Source organism: Mustela putorius, unplaced genomic scaffold, assembly GCF_011764305.1.
Source record: "Mustela putorius furo isolate JIRA1106 unplaced genomic scaffold, ASM1176430v1.1 tig00000174_pilon_pilon_pilon, whole genome shotgun sequence".
In the NCBI taxonomy this organism is placed as follows: Eukaryota; Metazoa; Chordata; class Mammalia; order Carnivora; family Mustelidae; genus Mustela; species Mustela putorius.
The window spans coordinates 6,250,274-6,272,442 of record NW_025421304.1 but is presented as its reverse complement, the minus strand read 5'-3'; the positions used below and the strand labels follow the sequence as shown (position 1 = coordinate 6,272,442).

Here is a 22,169-nt window from a genome sequence, read left to right as displayed (position 1 = left end):
AAAACTTTGAGGGATGCAAGTCACCGCGGCCGCTGGAATCTCCCACAGTCCCTGACAGGGTGCCTCCCTGGTTGTTCCCAAGTCACCAGCCAGGCTTATCGAGATGATCCTATATCCGGCTGCAGAGCTGAGGTCGGCGGGGGCTCAAGCTTCCAAACCCCCTGGGCTTGCGGGCTCCTTCCTGGCTTTTAAAAACACCCTTGGATGCCTAGCCAGAGAGCCTCATGGGTAGGACAGGTGGCAGGCAGATCTGTGCATTTTCCAGAGGATTCTAATTGAGGCTTAGGGAAACTGCCTGTCCTTCCCCGACCCCATGCTTACCTCTGACCTCCTTTAGCACCGGTGTGTGTTTGGGCTACTGAGAGCATCCAACTCCATGTCAGAAGAAACAGAAATCCTGGCTTCTGAGCTAAGTCAAACTCTCAACAGAGCACTTTATAGACCTCAGGCCCTGCCTGCCCTTGAGCTCTGGCAATATGAATGTTTATTCACTAGCGACTGAGTTTTGCCTCTAGAAGTATATTACATACTCTGCTCCTGGAGCCCCCCTCCACATCAGCCAGAAGCAGAGGTTTAGCCACTGTCTGTGCACGTACCTGGATAGGTCATACCTGGAACCCTGCCCCTGAGAGCTGGAGGAATTACAGATCGCGTGGCCCGGAGCAGCCACTGTCTCTGATCCCAGAGGCAGAGGAGGGCCCCTGGCCCCGCATTTCTGTCCCGGGAGTCTCCACTCAGACATGCTTGTGCCTGGGTGCCGCTTGTCTTGGTGCTTAAGGTAAAGACGAGAAAACCCAGCTTCAGACCAGATCTGAAGATCAAAAGAAAGAGGGGAAAATGCTAAAGGAACTTGGGGGGAAAAAAACCCAAAAACAAAACAAAACCAAAAAACCCCCAAAAACAAGCAAACAAAAAACAAAAAAACCAACAAACAAACAAACAAAAAAAACAAAAAAACCCCACACTTTCTAATTCACTCAGGCTCTGAAACTTTGGCCAAATTTTCTCTTGCTCTGGTTTCAACTCTGTTACCCCTCTTGGAACTGTCTTAGAATGTAATTGTCTCTCAAAGTGCTGGCACTATAACCTTAAACCTTGTCATTGTGCCCCGGGACAGATCAGGATGAATTCAGCTGATGTGACATACCTTCTAAATTCCGTGTTTCCCTCTGGCCTCTGCTTGGTTAAGGGTCTCCCAAAACGGGGTCTGCCAAGAGAGACAGGGAAGCATGCCTCCGTTCTGTTGGAGGTTCTCGGCTGTCAGAAAGCTGGGGAGGGAGGCTCCAGCTCCCAGCCCTCGTGGGGAGTTGGGGGCGGGGTGCGATGTTCCCACTTTCTTAGTCCTCGGCCACCCCCACGCTCTTGGGAATGTGAGTTTTCCTTTGGGCAGTCCCTGGGCCCCAATGGGTGTCATCCTGAATTTGTAAGGAAACCAGATAGAAACCACAAATCCACAGAGGAGGGGGCAGAAGGATTTTGCGGTCAAATCTAAAATACAAATGGAGGGTAGAAGCAGCCACCACAGGGATTTCATTAAGGAGACCACAGAATTTCGCCTTAAGAAGTTCACCCCCATGTGGAAACCGGGCAAGGTCCCATCGCAAGGGGTGCAGAGAAGGTTGGGAGGCTCCAGATCTAAAATTCCTCCCTGAAGCCACGGCCACCGGGAATTAGCTGCGTTATTTGGTTCCTCTGTTGCTAACACCCAGACCCTGCGCTTCCCAGGAGAGCCCACCTAACATGACGTTCCCCAGCCAGACTTCCACGCCGTGTGATTTCCCTTTTTTCTAGGTGTCTCTGTTCTTACAAGAACATCAGATAACGGCTCTCACGTGAGCTAAAATTAAGCTCTCAGAGAGTTGTAAGTGCTGTTTTCTTTCTAGTGATGGAAACTGTACCATAGTGACTTCCTTTGATGACATCACATGACGGCAGAAGGTCACGGGGAGGGGACTGTGGGGCAAAATCGTAATGACCTCTTTTTCCTCCGTCCTGAAAATTAGTGCATGGGTAGATCAAAATACGACAGGGTAGATGCTCATTTAATTCATAAATTGCTTGGTAACGTGGAATCCAACCAGTGGAGTGGTTATTTAAGACTGTGAGAATGCTGAACCCCAAGGGCATTTGGAAACCACTTTTACATGATCCACATGGCCCAATGTGGTGCGCCAATCCATTTATGTAGTCGGCAGGTGCATAGGACACCTACTGTGGAAAGCTGTCCCGGGGAGAAGCGGTGTGTGGGGGTGTGGGAGGAAGTCATGTCAGGCGTACATGCTGAGTAAGGGGGACAGAGCTGGGGGTCACACAGCCCACCATTCGCTCCCTCCTTCAGTCAACAACCGTATATGGAACTTCGTCACTAGGCCCAGGTTCCTGCTACTACCACGTTCACAGTGTATTAGGGAGGAAACTGTGAGCACAACTTTCATGGTAAATACACAGGTGGGACATGAGGAGCACAAGCAATAGTATCAAGGAAGAGGGTTCATGTCTTTCATTCATTCATTCATTCATTCAAATGCCCTTTCAGTAATTCATTCATCCCCAAGGCTTTTATTGGAGACTTAACTATCCACAGGGGATATGATGATGAGTAAAAAGAGTCCACTCCTATCTCTATGGGCCTTTAGTCTGGAGGGAGGAACAGATATTCATTAGAAAATCACATGAACACTTACAAAATCACAACTCTGACAAGTGCCTTAGGGAGAGGTACCCGGAGCTCTCAGAACCTCTGGCAAAAGTGTAATCTCAGCACTCTTGGGTGGGGGTTGGATAGGCACAGCATAGGGAAGAACACAGCAAGTGCAAAGGCCCTGCGGCAGAGGGGCCTCGGTGAATCTGAGGACTGGAAGGTGGGCGGTGGGGCTGGGAGCAGAGAGGAAGGGGAAGTTGTGAGCTGGGTGGGAGAGAGAGGTGTGGCCAGACCTTAGAGGCCCTGTGAGTGTGTTAGGGGCTTCAGCCTCTGTCTGAAAAGCAATTGGTGGCTGTTACGCGGTGGCAAGAATAGATTAAGGGCTCATGTGGGAGGAAGGATGCAGGGAAACCAGGAGAAGAATGTGTGGCGGTGGTTTTAATGGGGTGATGGTAAAAGAGATGGAGAGAAAGCAGATAGAAACCCCATGTGGGGAGAAAAGCTTTTGGTTCCGAGGGAGAGTCCGAAGAAGAGCCTGCCGGGAGAGCTGGCCGGGGCAGGAGAGCCAGGCCGGGAAAGCACACGTGTAGATGGGAACACGACACATAGCTTAGCTCAGCCGGCGGCCCCCGGTGACCCTGGCTGGAGGTCAGACACGGAGCAAGGAACTTCTAGACACCAGACCCCCTCGGTCATGGATCTCTTTGGTGGCCCAGACCTTCCCTTAAAGGACTTCAATTTCCTCCTTTGTGTATTAGAGGATTATTTATATTTTCTGAAGCTGGTCCAACAGGTGTGCCCACCTATCGCCTACTTCTCCATTATGAACCTGTACAAATTGGGTAATTGTGTGTGCAAATGGGTAGTTAGGTGTCTAACTACCAATAGGTGTGTGTGTGGGTGTGTAATTACTGGATTTGCATTTGTAAACCCTCATTTCCTTAAACAACCCTCTCCCCACCCCTACTTCTCTGCCACCTCCCTGCCCCCCAGTGCACATGTTCCCAGGTGTATGGCACGGCCTGGTGTACCCCTCCCATGTGCTCCAGGGCGGTGGAGGAAGCCTCCCCAGGGGCCCTCCTCTGTGCCCCTGTACCCCTGTGCACCCCCACCTCCTCCCCACAAATAGAGAGGAAAACGGCATCATCTCCCCTTCTTCTGTATCGGGGGGTGATTGTTTGCTCTGCTTGTAAACAGTACGGTCTGCAAGGTTCCCCTGGGAAGTTGCTTCTGGACCTCCCCAAGTGAGATTCACCACCTGTGAACGGCCCGGGCTTGCGCACGGTGGTGCTGGAGAGACCGTGGCTTGGGGAAAGGCACTGGCTTTGGTACCGCACCCATCTGGGGCTTAACTCAGCTGCTCACGGGCCCCGCTACCCCTGCGGATAAAGGTAAAGCACATAAAGAACTTAGTGCCTGCTTGCAAAGTTGGTCGACATGTGTTGCTGCATCGTCAAACCAAGGGCAGAGCTCGTCCTAGGGCCTTCTGCAGTGTACGGAAGGGACAAACCTTAGGCCAACCTTAATTGCTGCCAATTTTCATGTCATCAGTGGTATAATATTAATAAAAATGATTTTTTTTTTTTTAAAAAGCTAACATGGGACAGGTACTTTATGACCCTACAATCATGTAGTCTACAAAGCCAACAAATTGTCACTTTGGGAAACCATAAAGGGAATATCAAGTAACTGAGACATAAAAGTGGCAATTTTTTCCTCAGTTTGCAACCTTCTACAGTAAAATACCTGAGATGCACATTTGGTTTGGGATGGGGCAGGTTGTGGTTTAAGGCTGAGACCCAATCCTGCCCGTGGATGCAGACCATTGACCCTGACCTGCCACAGTTGCTGGTCACGATTTGTCCTGTGGGGGGCGCCTGAGGGGGTCTTCAGCTGGGTCACGATCTCAGGGTCCTGGGATTGAGCCCTGTGTTGAGGGCTTCCTGCTTCTCCCTCTCCCTCTGCCCCTCCCCAAACTAGAACGCTCTCTGTCTCCTTCAAATAAATAAATAAAATCTTTTAAAAAAGTAAAAATAAAAAAGAATTTGCCCTGTGGGAAGATGGCCCAGGGTCACCCAGACCTTTGGTTGATCTGCCTGAGGAGATCCGCTCCTTCTCAGAACCCTCTGCCGGGACGATCCCCTGTGTCCCCCTCAGTGCCGCTGGTCATCAGGATTTAGCACCATGTTCTTTCTTGATGTCAGACTTCGTCTTTGCCATGATGAAATGCCTCAGCCATTTGTGGAGTCTCAGACACAGGAAAGGATCCTCTTTTCCTTTTCTGTGGAAGAGGGGTTTCTTATTCTTTTAATGCAAGTTAAATCATGTTTGGAGTGTAAGATTTACAATAACTAGATCAGTTACATTTTTGCTTTCAGGTTTTTCTTTAAATAAAATTAGTTTTTTTAGAGAGATTCTAGGTTCACAGAAAAATGGGGCAGAAAGTAAAGAGATTTCCCATATACCCCCCTGTCCCCCCCCATACGGACAGCCTCCCCCACTTTGGAATGCCTGCAGCACAGAGTGTATTTGGTACAACTGATGAACTCACACGGACATGTCACTATCACCTGAAGTCCATCGCCACATTAAGGTTCACTCTTGGTGCCGCCTATGGTTTTGGACAAACGCGTGATGACACATAACCACCATTGTAGAGTCTGTATATCGTGTACATTATAAACTATGGTATGATAATTTAAAATGCTTCTCTGCTCTATTTCATTATATTTTTAAATATTAACTTCTCATCAAACAAAAAATGCCAGTTACAAAAACAAACAAACAAACAAACAAACAATCAAACAAAAAAACCCCACCATCCTTTTATTCAGTTGGAGAGAAACTGGGTAATTCCCCCCATTCCCATGCCCAAGAGGATGATTCTGTCTGTAGGGGGGTATTTGGACTGGTGGATTTCTTCCAAATAAGGGATCACATGCCCCGTGTTCCAGGGTCTGTAAAATAAGCAGTTGGAAAGGAAATGTCCAATTTGACTTACATTTTCTGGATCAATTTGAAGTTCTAGAAATTTGTGGTTTACTTTTTTTTTTTTTTTTGGCAGTTTCTTCAGATTGGTCTCCCCCATCCATTTTTTGTTTACACACTCAGTGTAGATTGCCAATAGTCCCAGAGCAGCACTTTCCAGGAGGAGAATCTGCAAGTGGTTCTAGGGGAGAGGGGAGCTTTTCTAGGGGAGACAGGAGTCCTGTCTCCTTTTTGTGATGTGTGAGCAGTCTTTCCAGGGCTTCCTGACCCTCCTGTCCCATAAAGACCTTGACCTTGCTGCACACCTGCTTCTCCCTCCCCCACTTCTTGCCAGAGCCCAGAGTCCCTGGTTGGCTTTCTCAGGGCCCTAAGGTCGAAAACCTGTTGGAACATGTGGCTTGAGGGCTTGGATTACAGAGACTGAAAGGACACCATGGTTTGTGACTCAGGGGTAAAAGAGAAGGTCCCTGTCCCCGAGTTTGCCTCCTAAATCTCAAGGCTTACAAACACATCATGCACACAGTGTCCAAATCCACACTTTGCACCATAAATGGAGTGTTTCGCTGCAAAGAAGCCTCGCTGGCTTGGGGCTCTCCAGCTAGCCTCTTCTCTTGTCTATTTTTCCAAACAAAACAACACATGGTAAAACTGCATAGGACTAAACACACACACACACACACACACACACACACACACACACACACGTATAAACCTGGTGAAATGTGAACAAAGCTCATGGATTCTGTCAATGTTAGTTGCTGCTAGATAATGTACTGTGGTTATATACAGTGTTACCATTGACAGGTGAAGAGTATCCCTCAACATTGGATAAGCGCCTGTGAATTTACAACTGTCTCAAAACAAAAAGTTTAAAAGAAAAAGCCACTTTTGGTTCTTTGTTTTATGTTGTCATTTCCATCCTGCCCTTGAGCGTTTGGGTTCCGTGTATTCTTCACAGATCTGTCTCATTTATTTAAATGGTAATTTGGCTTCAATGTGAGGAGTCGAACTCAACAGTGAGACCTCTTGGTGATTATCAGGTATGAGCATGTGGAGAAGGGGATCTGGGAAGACCCTCGTTCTTACAAGAGGGTAACCTGTGCTTTGAAATACGTGGATGCGAGAGAGAAGAATCCTCCAGTGGAGAGAGGAGAGTATTGGCTCTCCACATGGAGTTAAGAGCTTACGAAAGAGACCAGGTCTAGGATATTAGAAAGCACAACACAGAAAACAGCGCGTGATTTCCACATTTCATTTCTTCCTTCTCTTTCTAACTCTTAAAATTTTGAACTAATTCCAGATTAACAGGAAGTTGCAAAGACAGTACGGGGAGGACCCACGGACCCGTGACCTCGTTTCATTTCCCTTCCTTATATCCTATGTACTGTCAAATGCTGTTGCCCTTTGAACAATGTGGGTGTGAACTGCACAGGTCCATGGATCTGCAGATTCTGGGGGGCTAACTACAGTGCTGCCAATGTATTTTTTTTTTTTATTCTATGGTTTTCTTAACATTTTCTTTTCTCTAGCTCACTTTATTATAAGAAAACAGCATATACTACATATAATATGCAAAATACGTGTTTATCGACTTGTTATGGCTTTCAATCCATAGTAAGTGATCTGTAGTTAAGTTTTCAGTGAATCAGAGATTATCTACAGTTTTTCAGCTGCATGAGGAGTGGGGTCGCGCCTTTAACCCCCGCCTTGTTCCGGGGTCAAGTGTCATAGCAAAACCAGGAAATTGACGTTGCTATGGCGTGCGCATAGTTCCGTGTTATCTGATCACATCTGTGGATTCCCTAAGTACCACCGCAGTTGAAATACAGAACTCTTCTCTCCACCACAAAGACGTCCCTCACGCTGCCTATCTTCGCTTTTACTCCCCCCGGCCCCCGGCCCCATTATTCTAGCCCCTGGCGATCACGAATCTATACTCTCATCCCTATGACTTCGTCAATTTGAAAATGTGAGATAAATGGAATCATGCGTTCTATGACCTTCTGGCCTTGGCTTTTTCACTCAGCATACCGCCCTTGAGATCCATCCACGTGACCGCATGTCCCCACATACTGTGTCACCCTCCTGGCCCCCTGCGTGGATGGACCACAGTTTGCTTGACGTTCACCTCTCGTGAAGCACTGGGGCTCTTGCCAGCTTTCAGCCATCACAGATCACAGGGAAGTGTACAAGTTTTTGCGTGAAACTAGGTTTTTGCTTCTGTAAGATAAATGCTCAGAAGTGCGGTTACTGGGTCGTATGGTGTCTGTTTTGCTTTGTAAGAAAGTACCAAGGTTTGTAAGAAGCTACCAAGCTTCAAGAGTGTCTGTATCCATATTCCATCAGGCTCAGCAATGTAGGAGAGGACCGATTTCTTTGGATCCTGGTCAGCACTGGGTATTCTCACTATTTCTGATTTTTAATTGGCCTGGTAGGTGGATCATGGTGGACCACTGTGGTTTTAATTTGTTTTTCCCCAATTGTTAGTGAGTATCTCTTTCAGTTTTTTGAACATCTTTCCATACATTTATGTGAACATCCTTTATATCATTTTGGTGAAATATTTGATCATGTCTTTGGCCCATTTTTAAAATGATGTTTTTGTCTTTTTACTGTTAGGTTTGAGAGTTCTTTGTATATATTAGATTTAGTCCTATGTCAGGCACGTTGTTTGCAAATATTTTCTCCTGGTCTGTGGCTTGTCTTTTCATCTTCCGAAAGGGTCTTCTGCAGAGCAAAATTTTTTATTTTGATGAGATCCAGTTCATTAATTTTACCTTCTATGGGTGGTGCTTTGGGTGCTTATCTGAGAGCTATTTGCTGGCGTCATGATGACTTTTTTCCTGTGTTATCTTCGAAAAGTTTTATAGTCTTATGTTTTACCTTGAAATCTGCGATGCATTTCAAGTTAATTTTTGTGTAAGATGTGCGGTTTAGGTAGAGGCACTTCTTTTCACTCAGCCCCTTTGTCGAGAAAACTATCCTTCCTTCATTAAATTACTTGTACATCTTTGTAAAAAATGCAAAATGTAGGGGCTGCTTGTGGTTTGTGTATACTCTTCCACTGACATTTGCGTCTTGATCTTTGAGAGTAAGAAAAAGGGACTAGGGTCCAGGCTGGGGGCAATAATGGGCGTGGCCCCAGGAGTGGGCGTGGCCTGGAGTGGGCAAGGCCCCAGGAGTGGGCGTGGCGCCCTCTCTAGGGTTTGTTCCGCAAAAGAGCACCAGTAAGGGATTTCCCAGCCAGTTTCTCCCCTGCGCACCCCAGACACTGCTGTTTTTGCCCTCCCTTCCCTTCCTTTTCTTGCTTACGCATGTTCTCAGATTAAAGTGGGATTTTCTAAAACAGATTTTTCTATCATGGGGTAAAAACCGTAAGTAAACAGAATTATCATAACAATTTAAATAGTAATAAAATATGTTTTTCTGTTTCTATTCAAAGAAGGGAAAGGTAACTAGAGGAGATGAAAGGAAGATCTGGATTTGTGGGTGGTAGGTGTGTGGGGTTTTTTCTTTTCTTCTTCAATAATAGGTACAGAGTTTTCGGAAGGGACTTCAAGGCAAAAGGAAAAAAATAGCATATACTGTTATGGGGTTATTTTTATCTTTCATTTTTATGACAACTTATTTGTACTTAAGAGAATCTTTCCAAAGAGTTAGAAGCATCATTAAATAAAGACTGTGAAATGTGCAATATGGCTTATTTATTTAAATGTTAATTGGTCCAACGAACACTTCTAATTAGCTCTATATTTGCTTAGCAAAAAGTTTTACAAATTCCAATTGTGAAAAGCAGCTATTTTGAGCTGGTAAGCATGTTGCAGCCTCAGCTATGATTTTTCTATAGTTCTCAGCCCTTGAAGGCACAATTTAATTTTTCATGTATGCATACTAGCAACGGTAAACACTTGCGAGTGTAAAGAACCTTCTTTAATTAGCCGCACAACAATTAAAGGATTCACAAACTAAATTGAACCCTGTCTCGGTGCTTACTAGCTGAATTCCACCACCTGTCACAACAGCGCTTTGTTCAATCTGTTATGCAAAATCATTATAGCAATATAGCGGAGGGGGAAAAAAAGAGAAAACAGCAATTATTTCTTACTTTTCTCTTGAATGGGTTATTTTGGGTTATACTGATGTCAGGTTCATTGAAGCTAACCTTTTGAAATCTGTAACAGCATAATACTTCTAAGGCAGTCTCACGATGGGTAGAAGAGTATTTCGTTTTACCCTTTCGGGAGGAAGCCGTGCTCATCCTTAAAGTGTGTGAGGTCTCTGATCATTTGGAACAACCTGTTCTCACTGTCCCAGGCATCTCTTATTCCCCCTTCTCACATGGAACCCTTGGCAGGCTCCTGTGTTACAAGAAAACACACAAACCATCAGGGATGTTCAAGATGCAGTTCTCAAACTGCCTTTCCTCAAAGCATACCAGGTCTTATTATCTCACTGGTTCTCCTCACTATTAAAAGATATGTGCGCGTGCATGTGTGTGTGTGTGCGCGCACATGCGTGTGCTTTTTAATTTTTGAACGTTAAAAGAATCCCTTTAAAAAAAAAAGGTTTAACAATTTGATTTAAACTGACCTGCCCTCCTGCAGATTGGGTTGGAGGGGAGGGCTCACCCCTTTGCTGTTTGCACAGACAAAGGCTTTATTGTAAGGCCCAAACCCCAGGCCTGACACGGCAGACTTCTCCTCGTAGTCGAGGAATAAATGTTTACATTCGGTGTTGCCATCCTCCGGCCTCTGGCAAGAATGCCGACAGCTCCGCGCGTGTTCACGGGCAGAAAGGAGGGGAAGGGGTCCTTGGCGGGCGGGAGCCCACCTCCACTGTCAAGCTGCACTATGAGAGGCTCGTTGGCCGTTGCTTAAAACGGCATCAAGAACGTATTGTTAGTCCCAGCCTCTGAAGCATATGTGATCTGGGCATTTCAGACGTTGGAGTGATTATAGACAAACAGCCGGGCTCATTCAGGGGGCCCGCATTTTTCCGGCATCACTATATTTTTTAGAAGTCTCCTCTTGACGTCATTTTATGAAAATGTGCAGCGAAGACAAGGGAGCCCTTTGAAAACCCAGACTCTTTCCCAAAAAATGCCGCAAGAAGGAAAGTGAGAGCCAAAGGTCAAAGGCTGAGCAAGAATGTGTTTCTCTATTTTTCCTGTTTCTCAAGCAGAGAGGAAACGCTTAAGGTTACGACATTTGGGTCAGCGAGACCCTCTTCAGCCAGGTCCGGGAGGGAGGCGTGCTTCCCTCGGCTTGCGGCTGAGGACTCGGCTCTTGGGCTGGTCCCAGGTCGGCACGTGGAACTTCAAGGGAGTGGTCGTCCATTCCCTTGAAGTCTGGGAAATGCCTGCCTGATTGGAAGTTGCAGCCCTGGAGGGGAGACTCCTGGCTCTCTCCCCCAGCCCGGACTGCTGCTGAGCTGGCGGCCCTTCTCCTGGCTGTGGGTCCAGCTGCTCTCTGATTGTGCCTGGCTCCTGCTGCTCTCCTGCCTGCAAGGGGCGGCGCCAGGCCTGTGATGGGAGCCTGCTGGCGCCTCCGGGGACAGGATGGTCACCTAGTAGGCTCTCAGCGAACATCTGCTGCTCAGCGTACATGGAATCTCCACTTGGCTGCAGAATTCATGGGAATTTAACGGTGAATTCAGGCAACTGAATCCTTTTAGCTTTTCCTTCCACTGTCCCAGGGTTCGACTGTCCTTCCTTCTTCCTTCCCTTTCTTTCTCTCTGTCTCTCTTCTTCATCTCAAATCTCCTTACCACAATGTACTGTTTATTCTTACCCGTGTTCCTCGCTGCCAGTCCTGCAAAGACAAATGGCGCAGAGAATGAATGGCCTTTGGGTCAGCGCTGCCTTGCTTACGCAGCTTACCATGCACACAAACCTGGGTCTGGGCCCTCAAGAAGCCACCCTGCCCTCCAGGGACCCCCAGTCTGTTCAGGGCAGCCCAGTCTCCCCGAGGAAACCTGCAGACAAGCTTCTTGTGGTGGGCTGGCAGAAGCCACCGGCTTCTTCTGTTCCAGCATCCCAGGAATTTCAGCTGTGTTCACTGAAGGCGACCGGAGGGAGTGTGGGCTTAGCGGGTAGATGCACGCACAGCACACGGAGAAAGTTCCAGCAATTCTATTTATCAGTGGCTGGCTTTGGGTGAGTGATTTAAACTCTCCATACCTATTTCCTCAGTTACGGGCTCAGTGATAGTAAAGCTGTTTTTATGGAATTGCTGTGGGAACCAGGTGAAGACACTCAGCACAGGAGGAAGTGCACGTGGAGGGTTGCTGGTCACCCTTGCTACTGTCCCTCTTACTGTCATCCTCAGCACCACTCCCCAAAGTTAAAGGTTTTCTAGCATGTGGACTCTGAAGGGTGAGGCACTGAAAGCAACTACAGGAATCCCTGTCCCAGCTCCTGACCTCAGGCTGCACAGGCTCGTGAGCTCAAAGGCCAGTGCCTTCCAGAAAGATTCTCAAAGGACATGGAACCACTGAAACGGCTCCTGTGTCTTTGTCCTCTGGATACAGTCGTCTCGTCTGGGAGTCAGATGTTCGGAACCAGCCTCCTCAGAAGGTGCGTCCCACGTGTTCCTGCCTGGGCTTCCTGCCTGTTGGAAATCGGAGAATTCGAGGATACCCTCCATCCAAGAGGCAGCACTTCCAGCAGATTCCTGGAGAATCTCCATCCGAGTCAGGAGTTACTGCACATTGGCTGCAGGAGAAATGTGTGCGATGTGCCGGGCACACAAGAGGGCTACAAACACATCTAGCAGAGGGATTTTAACTTCATGGGGCTGTCTAGGAAAGGCTGATCAAATGTGGTGAATGCTGGGAGAGAAGCAGCCCAAGGAGGGAGAGGGGAGGCAGGAGAGTTTCACCTAGTTTTGGGATCCAGAAATGTCCAGGCAGCAGGTACCAGGGGCACTAGTCATCCCTGGGCTGCTGGGACCGGGATGGCCTCTGGCATGGGGTTTCCTCTGAAATCCACACCCCTTTGCTCTGGGCCAGGAGACGTCAGAGCGATGGAGGAAGGCTCTGCTCTTTGGGGAAAGATCATTTGCAGGGCTATAAAAACCCGAGATAGGAAATGCATATTTTTAGCTCTGACCATTGAGGAAGCTTGGATGATCTGGCAGAGGTTGGAGTCCATTTCATAGCTGTTCCCACCCTGAGAAACCAGACGGCCAGTTTTTCTTTAAAGGACTGAACGATGTACCTGGCCCAGTGCACCCTAAGGATTGATACAATGACCCTTGGTAAATGTCCTTGACGTGATCCCATGACCCCATGACTGCCTCCAGCGAATTTGGGTTCTGTCATGTATGTGCTCATTTAAAACAGGGACCTCATCTTGCTGTTTCCCCATAAATCACTACCATGAGAAAGTTCCTCATGATGATAAACTTTGAAAAAGCATGCACCTCCCGAACCATTGAGAGAGATCTGCAAGCCAAGGGGAGGTCAATGAAGAAGAATGAGGGTCTTTGACAAGCCCTATGGCTCCATCACGTCAGACCTACCTCGCCTGTCAGAGAAAGGATCTGGTGTTGGCCCAAGCTGTGGCTTCTCTTGCGACTGTCCCTTTGCTTGCTAGCCTAGCTTGCAGCAGGTGTCTGGATAGGAGAGAGCCAGCTGACATCTCCATCCGCTCCTTCCTGTTTTAACCTGTCCCATGTGACCAGCAGATGGATTCTAGGGGACCCTGGATGCCAAAGAACCTACAAGAGAGTGTTTTCTTTCTTCTCACTTTTATATACTTACATTTGACTAATTCGTCTGTTATTACAGACAGGCTTATTTTGAAAACTCAGAAAACAGAGAGGAGCAGCTAGAAGGAAAGAGACGTCCCTTAGTGATCACCAACGTTGGGTCTTTGCTGTGTATCCTTCCAGACGATTTTACGCGTTTGTTTTCCTTTGTTGTTGTTGTTGTATATAAAGTGGGATTGTACTTCACATGCCATTTTATAATCAAGGGCTTAATTTAATGTATTCTTCTGTATCCTTTTTGATGAGTGCAAAACAATTGTAGAACTCTACTATGATTTTTTTATTCAGTTGAGTCCTGGGGGTGGCTATTTAGATATGTGTGTGTGTGTGTGTGTGTGTGTGTGTGTGTGTGTGTGTTCGTTCCTCTCTCTCTCTTCTGATGTGGGGACGAGACTCGTTGTCTTTGGCTCATAGAAGGTGACCAGAGTTCTCTTTCTGGGAAGGAAAGTGACTGTCTTGGAATCAGTGACATTGTTTCCTCAGACCTAGTAGGCACCAGGAATGTCTGCCTTGGTTAAACTCCTCACCACCCCCAAAGATGTCTCAGGGACATGCATGGGTCGGAGGTGGGGACAGGACAAAGGTGGACTGTGTCCCTTCACTTGTGCGTGGGCCCTTGTCCGTAAGCACGTGAACCTGTGTGCACAGACGTCTAGGGGAAGTTCCACGGTTCTTCATCCAGATTTCCAGTGACTGAATCCAGGCCATCCAGACATCCAGAAGAGGGTGAAAATCCAGTATAATTGGCCTCTTCCGGCACTGCCCCAGCTTTTGGGGGGGGGTTCCCCTATGGGCGTCACACATCCTTCTGTGCCATTTTCGACGACGGCATGGGATCCCGTTGAGAGTGCGCCCATGCGGCCGTCCTCCCTGTTTTCTGCTCCCTCCCGCCTTCATCCCATCACACCTTCCTCCTTTTCATTCATCCCTTCAGTGCTTCCTCCGTAAGCCTTTCCTAGGCTGTGGCCCCTTTTCCTGGAACTACAAAGTCAACCGTTCTAAGGCCATCAGAATCTTCTTGACCTCTGATGTGATCTGGGAACTGCTCACCCCTCTACTGATTTCAGCAGCTGACAGGGGTGCTGGGGGAGGCCGTGGAAGGAAAAGGGGGAAGGTCATCAGGTGGTCTCACTCCTGAGTTGCAGTCTGCTTTTTTTTTTTTTCTGTTATTCGTTACTTATCGGTCCATCCATCTGTCAGTCTGTCCATCCATCCATCCATCCATCCATCTGTAATACTCTGTGTATCCATACTCTGTCTGTGTATCCATCCCTGTCATCTAGAATGATGTCTGCAGAGTGTAGTTGTTCATTAAATACTCATTGAATGGATGCATGAGTGAATGCATGAATAAAAAAAACAAGAGGTCTTGAGTTTGGAGAGTTTACTTCCTATCAACAGCCCACAGGGCAGGACTCCCCGGGAGATATCCCCTGCTGGCATTCTTCGTAGACCTTATTCTGCTAAAATGGCGTCTCGGGACCTCCTCATCGCTCAGAGCTCTCTTTCCTAATGGGGTTAACATCTGGCCTCACTTTCTCCATTGGGATCCCTGTCTCCCCATCCCATTTACCCCAGCCCATGGCCGCAGGCAAGGAAGAGGGCCATCTAGTTACACTTCTGTTAATGACACCTGGATGGACATCATTTTAGCAAAATCTTTGTACACATTCTTAATTATTTCTTTTGGTTTAGTTGCTAGATGTGGCATTGCGGGTTAAAGGAAGGTGCACATTCACGAGTTTGTTGCCAAGTTGCCCCATCCTTTGGGCTTATCATGTCCCATTATTACCTCCCCAACACACACAAGTGATAACCGTGCTCCTTTCCTTATATTCTACCAATACTGAGTATTATTTAGCAAAGTGATATCAATTTGATATGGAAAGTGTCTCATTTTGCTTTTCATTTCTTGAGCTTAACAGAGATGTATATCTGTATTTTATATGGTTCTCAATCTCTATCTTTTCTCTCTCTATCTCTCTATATATCTTGAATGGAATGTCTATAGTTCTTCTTTGGTGAGTTGCTAGTTTATGCCCTCTGTGCGGTGTCTTTTTGAGTATTTGAATTTTTCTTTTGAATTGTAGGGTCTCTTCATACATCAAAGATATTAACTCTTTGTCTTATACATATCTTGTAATTGTTTCCTCCAAGTTTTTCACTTGCCTTTTAATTTTGTACATGGCGTTTTTTAATGAGATAAAGGGATTTATGTGATCAAATCTTTTAATCTATTCCTTTGCTGTCTTTGGTGTCATGTTTTGAAAATAATTTCTTACCCCATTATTGTATTAATATACTCCTAAATTCACCTTCTTATGTATTTATGGTCTATTTTTAAGTATAAATATTTAATCCATCAAGCCTGTATTTTGATATATATTATCAGGGCAAATTTTTGTATACATACATTACACACATATATACATATTCATAATTTGCTATTATGAAAGAGATTTTAATTAGCAATAATCGCGCCTCGGATAAACCTCATTGGCTACAACACTGCCCCTGCGCAAAGCTTGTGAAAGAGATTTTAAAGTTGTACTTTCCAGCTGATACACAGAATACATAGGAGAACTATTTTTTATATAAATAAAACAAGTTTTGAAAGTCACATCAGAGAAATAGAGAATGGAGAGTGAAGGTTGTATTTATCCTCCCACCGCCATCCAAATTCTAGTGCCTTCCGAAGAGGTAAGGATTTTCAGCACATTGGTGTATCTCTATCTATATATATGTAAATGCATAAGGATATAGGAGTGTGTGTGGTTTTGTTTTGGTTTGTTTTTTGTTTTTGGTTTGTTTTTCACAAATGCAGGGAAATCTTGTATGTGCTGATTTGCTAGTAGCCTTTGTACATTTAAGAATATAGAAAACTATTTAATTCTCTTACACCTCAACAAGATACTGTGACATGAATATAGCATAACTTATTTCAGTATTTCCCAGCTGATGAATGATTGTATCATGCCCACACTTCCTCTAGTTAGAAAAATGTTGTGGTAAATATTCTGGAACATACCTATGTATTTCGAGGATACAGAGACCTATAAGTAGCATTGTTAGGTTGGAGGGTATACACGTTTGAAATTGTCATGGCTATTGCTGAAATGTTTTTTCTCCTCATTGTGCTTATTTGATTTTTAACATTAATTTATTTTTTTAAAATTTTTATTATTGAAGTACGGTTGACATACAATGTTAGGTTAGTTTCAGGTGTAAACATAGTGATTTGACAATTCTGTACACTGTTCAGGGCTCACCACAGTAACTGTAACCACCCAAAGAAAAAGAAAGCAGTAATCTGAAAAGATATATGCACTTCCATGTTTATTGCAGTATTTTGTACAATAGCCAAGATAGGGAAGATGGAGGTTTTGTAGTTTTTATTTTTTTTTTAAACGGGGTACTAGTTTACATATCCACAGACAGTATGTGAGAGTGGCCACTCTCTCACACCTTTGCCAGCAGTGTGGAAGTAAAGATATAGTTTTTAGCAATCCAAGACACTGAAAGTATTTTAATTTTATGTACATTTCCCTTAGCATTTTCACAAAGGTATTCTTTTCACTTACATGACTTCCTCCTTAAATGTCCTCTTCATATTTTTGCACATTTTGCCCTATAATTTGTTTCATGCCTCCATGACGTGAAGGAGGTCTTTATATATTAATGTCCATATTTTTTTTGTGGCAGAAAAACTTCAAAAACTTTTCTATCTTTTGGCTAATGGTATTGGAATCTTCTAAGGACTATGAAAAAAATCTCCTACCTTTTCATCAATAATCTGGTAGGGTGGTTTTTTTTTGTTATTGTGGTGGTGGTTTAGATTTATTTATTCATTTGAGAGAGAGAGGGAGGAAGGGAGAGAGAGAGAGAGAATAGAGAAAGAGCAGGGGGAAAGGCAGAGGGAGAGAATCTCAAACAGACTCCCTGCTGAGTGGAGCTCAATTCTATGACCTGTGAAATCATGTCCTGAGCAGAAACCAAGAGTCAGACCTCAAATGACTAAGCCACCCAAGTAAGTGCCCCAATGGTCTCTCTCTTTTTTTTTTTTTAAATTTTTAGATTTTATTTATTTATTTGACATACACAGAGAGAGAAAGAGATCACAAGTAGGCAGAGAGGCAGGCAGAGAGAGAGGGGGAAGCAGGCTCCCCGCTGAGCAGAGAGCCCAATGCGGGGCTTGATCCCAGGACCCTGAGATCATGACCTGAGCCGAAGGCAGAGGCTTAACCCACTGAGCCACCCAGGCAACCCCCGCAATGGCCTTTTAATATTAAAACATTTTTGTGCGAAAAAATTTGAGCGAAGTATTTTTCTAAATGATGACCTATTGTCCCAATATGTTTACTGGCCCGTCTCTTATTTCACCGTGTATTTGAATCATCTCTATTGAAACCATGTGTCTCTTTGGTGGTTCTCTCTGGCCCTTTGACTTATTTGTCTACTTTTGTGCACTGCCCACTATTTCAGTACTATTATTTGACTATATTTTGATTTGATAGTGTGCATGCTATCTTTTTATTCTCCTTTCGCAAAACTTATTTGACAACTATCACATTTTTTCAGATAAATTTTAGAGTTCCCTTGCTAAATTTGAGATCACTGGCAAGTTGACTTGGATTTATAGATTAATTTACAGAATCATCTGTCCATCTATGAACACGGTATGCCTCTTCATTTTTTTCAGGTTTTATTTTATGCCCTTCTATAAAGTTTTTGTCTTTTATTTCATATTTATATTCATTATTCATAATATTTCTTATTATATTTACTTCTGGGTATTTAAAATTTCCTCTGATAATTTATATTTTTTTTTAGTGTATAAGAAAATCATTTTCAGTATATTGATTTTTAATCTCTGACTGCACATTTATTAGTACCAACAGTTTTGCGTTTTATACTTGGAATTTTTTATGTATAGTCAGTTCTGGCTGCTCTTCATGGAAGTTTTGTCTGTTCCTTGCCAATAATTATGTCTCATGTTTTCTTTTTCTTTTTTTAAAAATCACATTGTTTGCTTTGGCTAAACCTTCCAGGACAGAGTTCTCGTTGCTAGCTTTGACAGAAATGCTTTTGATATTTTGACATCAAACGTAATGTGTGATGAAGGCCATTTATATTTTTGTAAATTAGGGGAAAAAATGCTGAGTTTTGTCATGTGCTTTTGGGATACTGTTGATTTAATATGGTTATTCTCTTGGAAGATACTACTATAGTGAATTTTCAGATTTCCTGTTGTTGAATGATTCTTGAATTATTGGAGTAAACTCTAGTTGTTCTTTCGTGAATGGTTAATATACTGCAAGGGTCATTTTACTAATAGCTTATTTCAGATGTTTACATTGATGTTAATAAGTAATATGTCCTATAGCTTCTGTAGGTAGTAGCTCTAGTAGTAGTAGTAGTAGTAATTATTACTAGTAGTAGTATTACTATTAGGAGTAGTAGTAATAGTAATAGTGATATCTATTGCTCCTCCCAACTCCCCCAGGTCCCCCCTCCTCTTCTTTTTCCTCCTGCTCTTTCTTTTCCTCTCCCTCCTTCTTCCGTCCCCTCCTTGCCCATCTCCGACCACCCCCCCTTCCTCCATGTCACTGAGTGCCCGAGTAAGCCGGAGGTCTGCTCCTCCTGCTTCTCTTCCTCCTCCTCTCCCTCTGTTTTCCACTGTGCTGTTCCTATTACCACTATCCCAGTCCCAGAGAATCTGAGGGGTTTTCTGTGCTCTGGGACCGTTTATAAACACAGAGATAATCTATTCCTTTGAAGGTCTGATAAACTATGAGCATAAAACTGACTGGGACTTTTTTTTTTTAATGTAACTGTTTATTATCTTTTACATTTCTGCTACAGATACTATTTTATTTAACTTTTCATTGAGTCATATCTGATCCTTTTTTCTAGATAGTTATTCATTTTGATATAGATTTTTAAGTTAATAGTATGAAGTCATTCCATGTTCCATTCTGATTTTCAAGTCTCCTTTGTACCTGAAATTGTTTCCCCTTCTTCAATCCTAATATTGTTTGCATTTTCTCTATTCTTATCCACATTGCCTAATTTCTTTATTTATTCTTTTTTGGTCTTTTCAAAGAGCCAGCTTCTCTGTGTCCTTTTTTTTTTCCCCCTCAGAAGTTTAGAGGAGGAGGGTGTTCTATGTAATTAGTTTCTGCTGTTAATTATTTAATTTCTTTAGTTTTATTTATTTTAGAAAGGGAGAGAGAGCAGGAGTGAGGGGGAGGGGCAGAGGGAAAGGGAGACAGAGAATCTTGAGCAGACTCCACATTGAGCTCGGAGACTGACAAAGAGCTCAATCCTAGGATCCTGAGATCATGACCTGACCCGAAATCAAAAGTCAGACACTTAACTGACTGAACCACCCAGGTGCCCTTCCGCTATTATTTTTATTAATCCCTTCCTTCTCCTTTCTTTAAGTTTATTTTTATGTCTCTCCCCAGCTTCCTGAGTTGGAGGCTTTGTTCATTTGTTTTCAGGTCTATTCACTTTCTAATCTTTGCATTTCGGGTTATAAAGTTTCTTTGGATTACTATTTTGGCCCTTTCCTGGAAAGTATGTCTTCTATCACTTTAATTTTAATTTGAACATGTGTGTAATATGACTTCTGTGTTTTGGAATTTATTTTTGTACGTGTGGCCTACAACAGGTGACATTTCTGAAATGTTGCATGGGTTTGTGGGAAGATTTTGAATTTTTGTGAAATATGGAGTTCTGTCACTGTATTCTTACTCTAAAATTTATTTTCAGAATCTCCTTTTCCTGTGATTATTTGAGGTAAGATGTAATAGTTTCCTGATGGATTTTTCAATTTTGCATTTTACATTATCTTGGGTTTTGCATTATTTTTTATATTTTATTTATTTATTTTTAAAGATTTTATTTATTTATTTGATAGAGATCACAAGTAGGCAGAGAGGCAGGCAGGGAGAGAGAAGAGAAAGCAGGCTCCCCACTGAGCAAGGAGGCCAATGCGGGACTCGATCCCAGGACCCTGGGATCATGACCCGAGCTGAAGGCAGAGGCTTTAACCCACTGAGCCACCCAGGTGCCCGGGTTTTGCATTATTATATATCTTAAGCTTTGTTATGACATTCACTGAAACTCGTGACTATGCTGATTTCTTGTGTGTGTGTGTTTTTTTTTTAGTAGATTGCAGCCTTTTTATGGATATAAAAATGCCTCTTACTTATTTAATATTTTTGCCTTAGATTATATTTTTTCTGATGCTCATACCGTAATACCTACTTTTGTTTTGCTAACATTGTCTTTTCTATCTCTGTATCTTCAGCCTTCATGTGTAAACTGACTCTCACAAAAACAGTATAAAACCGGGGGATTGTGTACATATCTTTAGCCTAATCAAACATCTGATATTCTCTCTCTTTTAGACGTGATTTTAAGCCATTAATGTTTATTAAGTTTACTGACATGTTTGGTTTTATTCCTGCTATTTTATGTTGTCTCATTACCATGTTATATCATTTTGTTTATTCTTTTCTCTCTTTTATTGTATGAATTAAGTTTTCTCTTTTTTTTTAATTTAGAAATTATATACCTGGGATCTAATCATATGGTGGTAGCCTTTAATTTCTAACATATACATTTAAATTTGTGTGTGTGCACATATGCATGCTTGTGTGTGTGTATGAATGCACATAGACACTCAGAATCCATTTCCTCCCTTCAACAAAACAAGAATCTGAACATGTTTCACTTTTTATCTTATCTGTCATCTCACCCCAGTCCACCCCCTTTCCTCTTCCTTTTATGTTAAAATGATCCGTGATTTTAATTCCAGACTTTTTCTTAACATTATGCACTATGCATTATTTAGATTTAAATATAAATTTTAACTGACGTTTTGTTCACCCCTATTTTAAAATCTTGTTTCCTCTCTTATATTAAATCTTTCAGGGAGAGAGTCTGACGCCTTTCATGTCTGAAAATACGTGGTTTTTTTTTTTTTTTTTTTTTTTTTTTTTTTAAAGATTTTATTTATTTCTTTGACAGAGAGAGATCACAAGTAGTCGGAGAGGCAGGCAGAGAGAGAGAGAGAGGGAAGCAGGCTCCCTGCTGAGCACAGAGCCCGATGCGGGACTCGATCCCAGGACCCCGAGATCATGACCTGAGCCGAAGGCAGCAGCTTAACCCACTGAGCCACCCAGGCGCCCCAAATACGTGGTTTTTAAGAAGTCTTGCACTTTGCCTGGGTGACTCAGTTGGTTAGACTTGATTTTGGCTCAGGTCACGATCTCAGGGTCATAAGATAACGCTCCCACAGGGGCTCTCTGAGCTCAGTAGGGAGTCTCCTGGAGATTCTCTCCCTCTGCCCTTCCCCCACTTCCACACTTCCCCACTCTCTCCCACTTGTACTCTCTCCAATAAATAAGTCGTAAATAAATAAATAAATAAAAGCTTGCACTTGATGCTATGTATAGGAGTCTAGGTTCAAAATAACTTCTCTCAGCCCTGTGACAATATATTCCTTAATTGTTTTGAAACATCCAATGTTGATGAGAAGTCCTACAACAAATCCATTCTGACTCCTTTGTGGGTAAGCTATTTCTTTTTTCTTCTCTCTTTTCGTTTCCTTCTTTTTTCTCTTTCTTTTTAACACCCTTCTTCTTCTCCCCTTCCTCCTCCTCCTCCTTCTTCTCTGATTGCTCCATCTCCACGTAGTCATTTCCCTCTTAGGGGGACAATATTCTCTTTATTCTTTCTAAAGATACTAGTTCGAATTTTTA

The 22,169-nt window shown here is 43.8% G+C and overlaps 1 protein-coding gene and 1 pseudogene across 4 annotated transcripts in view; one reads left to right on the top strand and one right to left on the bottom strand.

The window, feature by feature from the left end:
- ZNF536 (zinc finger protein 536) overlaps positions 1–22,169 on the top strand; it is a 424,021-nt gene that overhangs the window by 144,014 nt on the left and 257,838 nt on the right. The gene's annotated exons all lie outside the window — the stretch shown is intronic.
- LOC123391062 lies at positions 15,793–15,924 on the bottom strand (annotated as a pseudogene).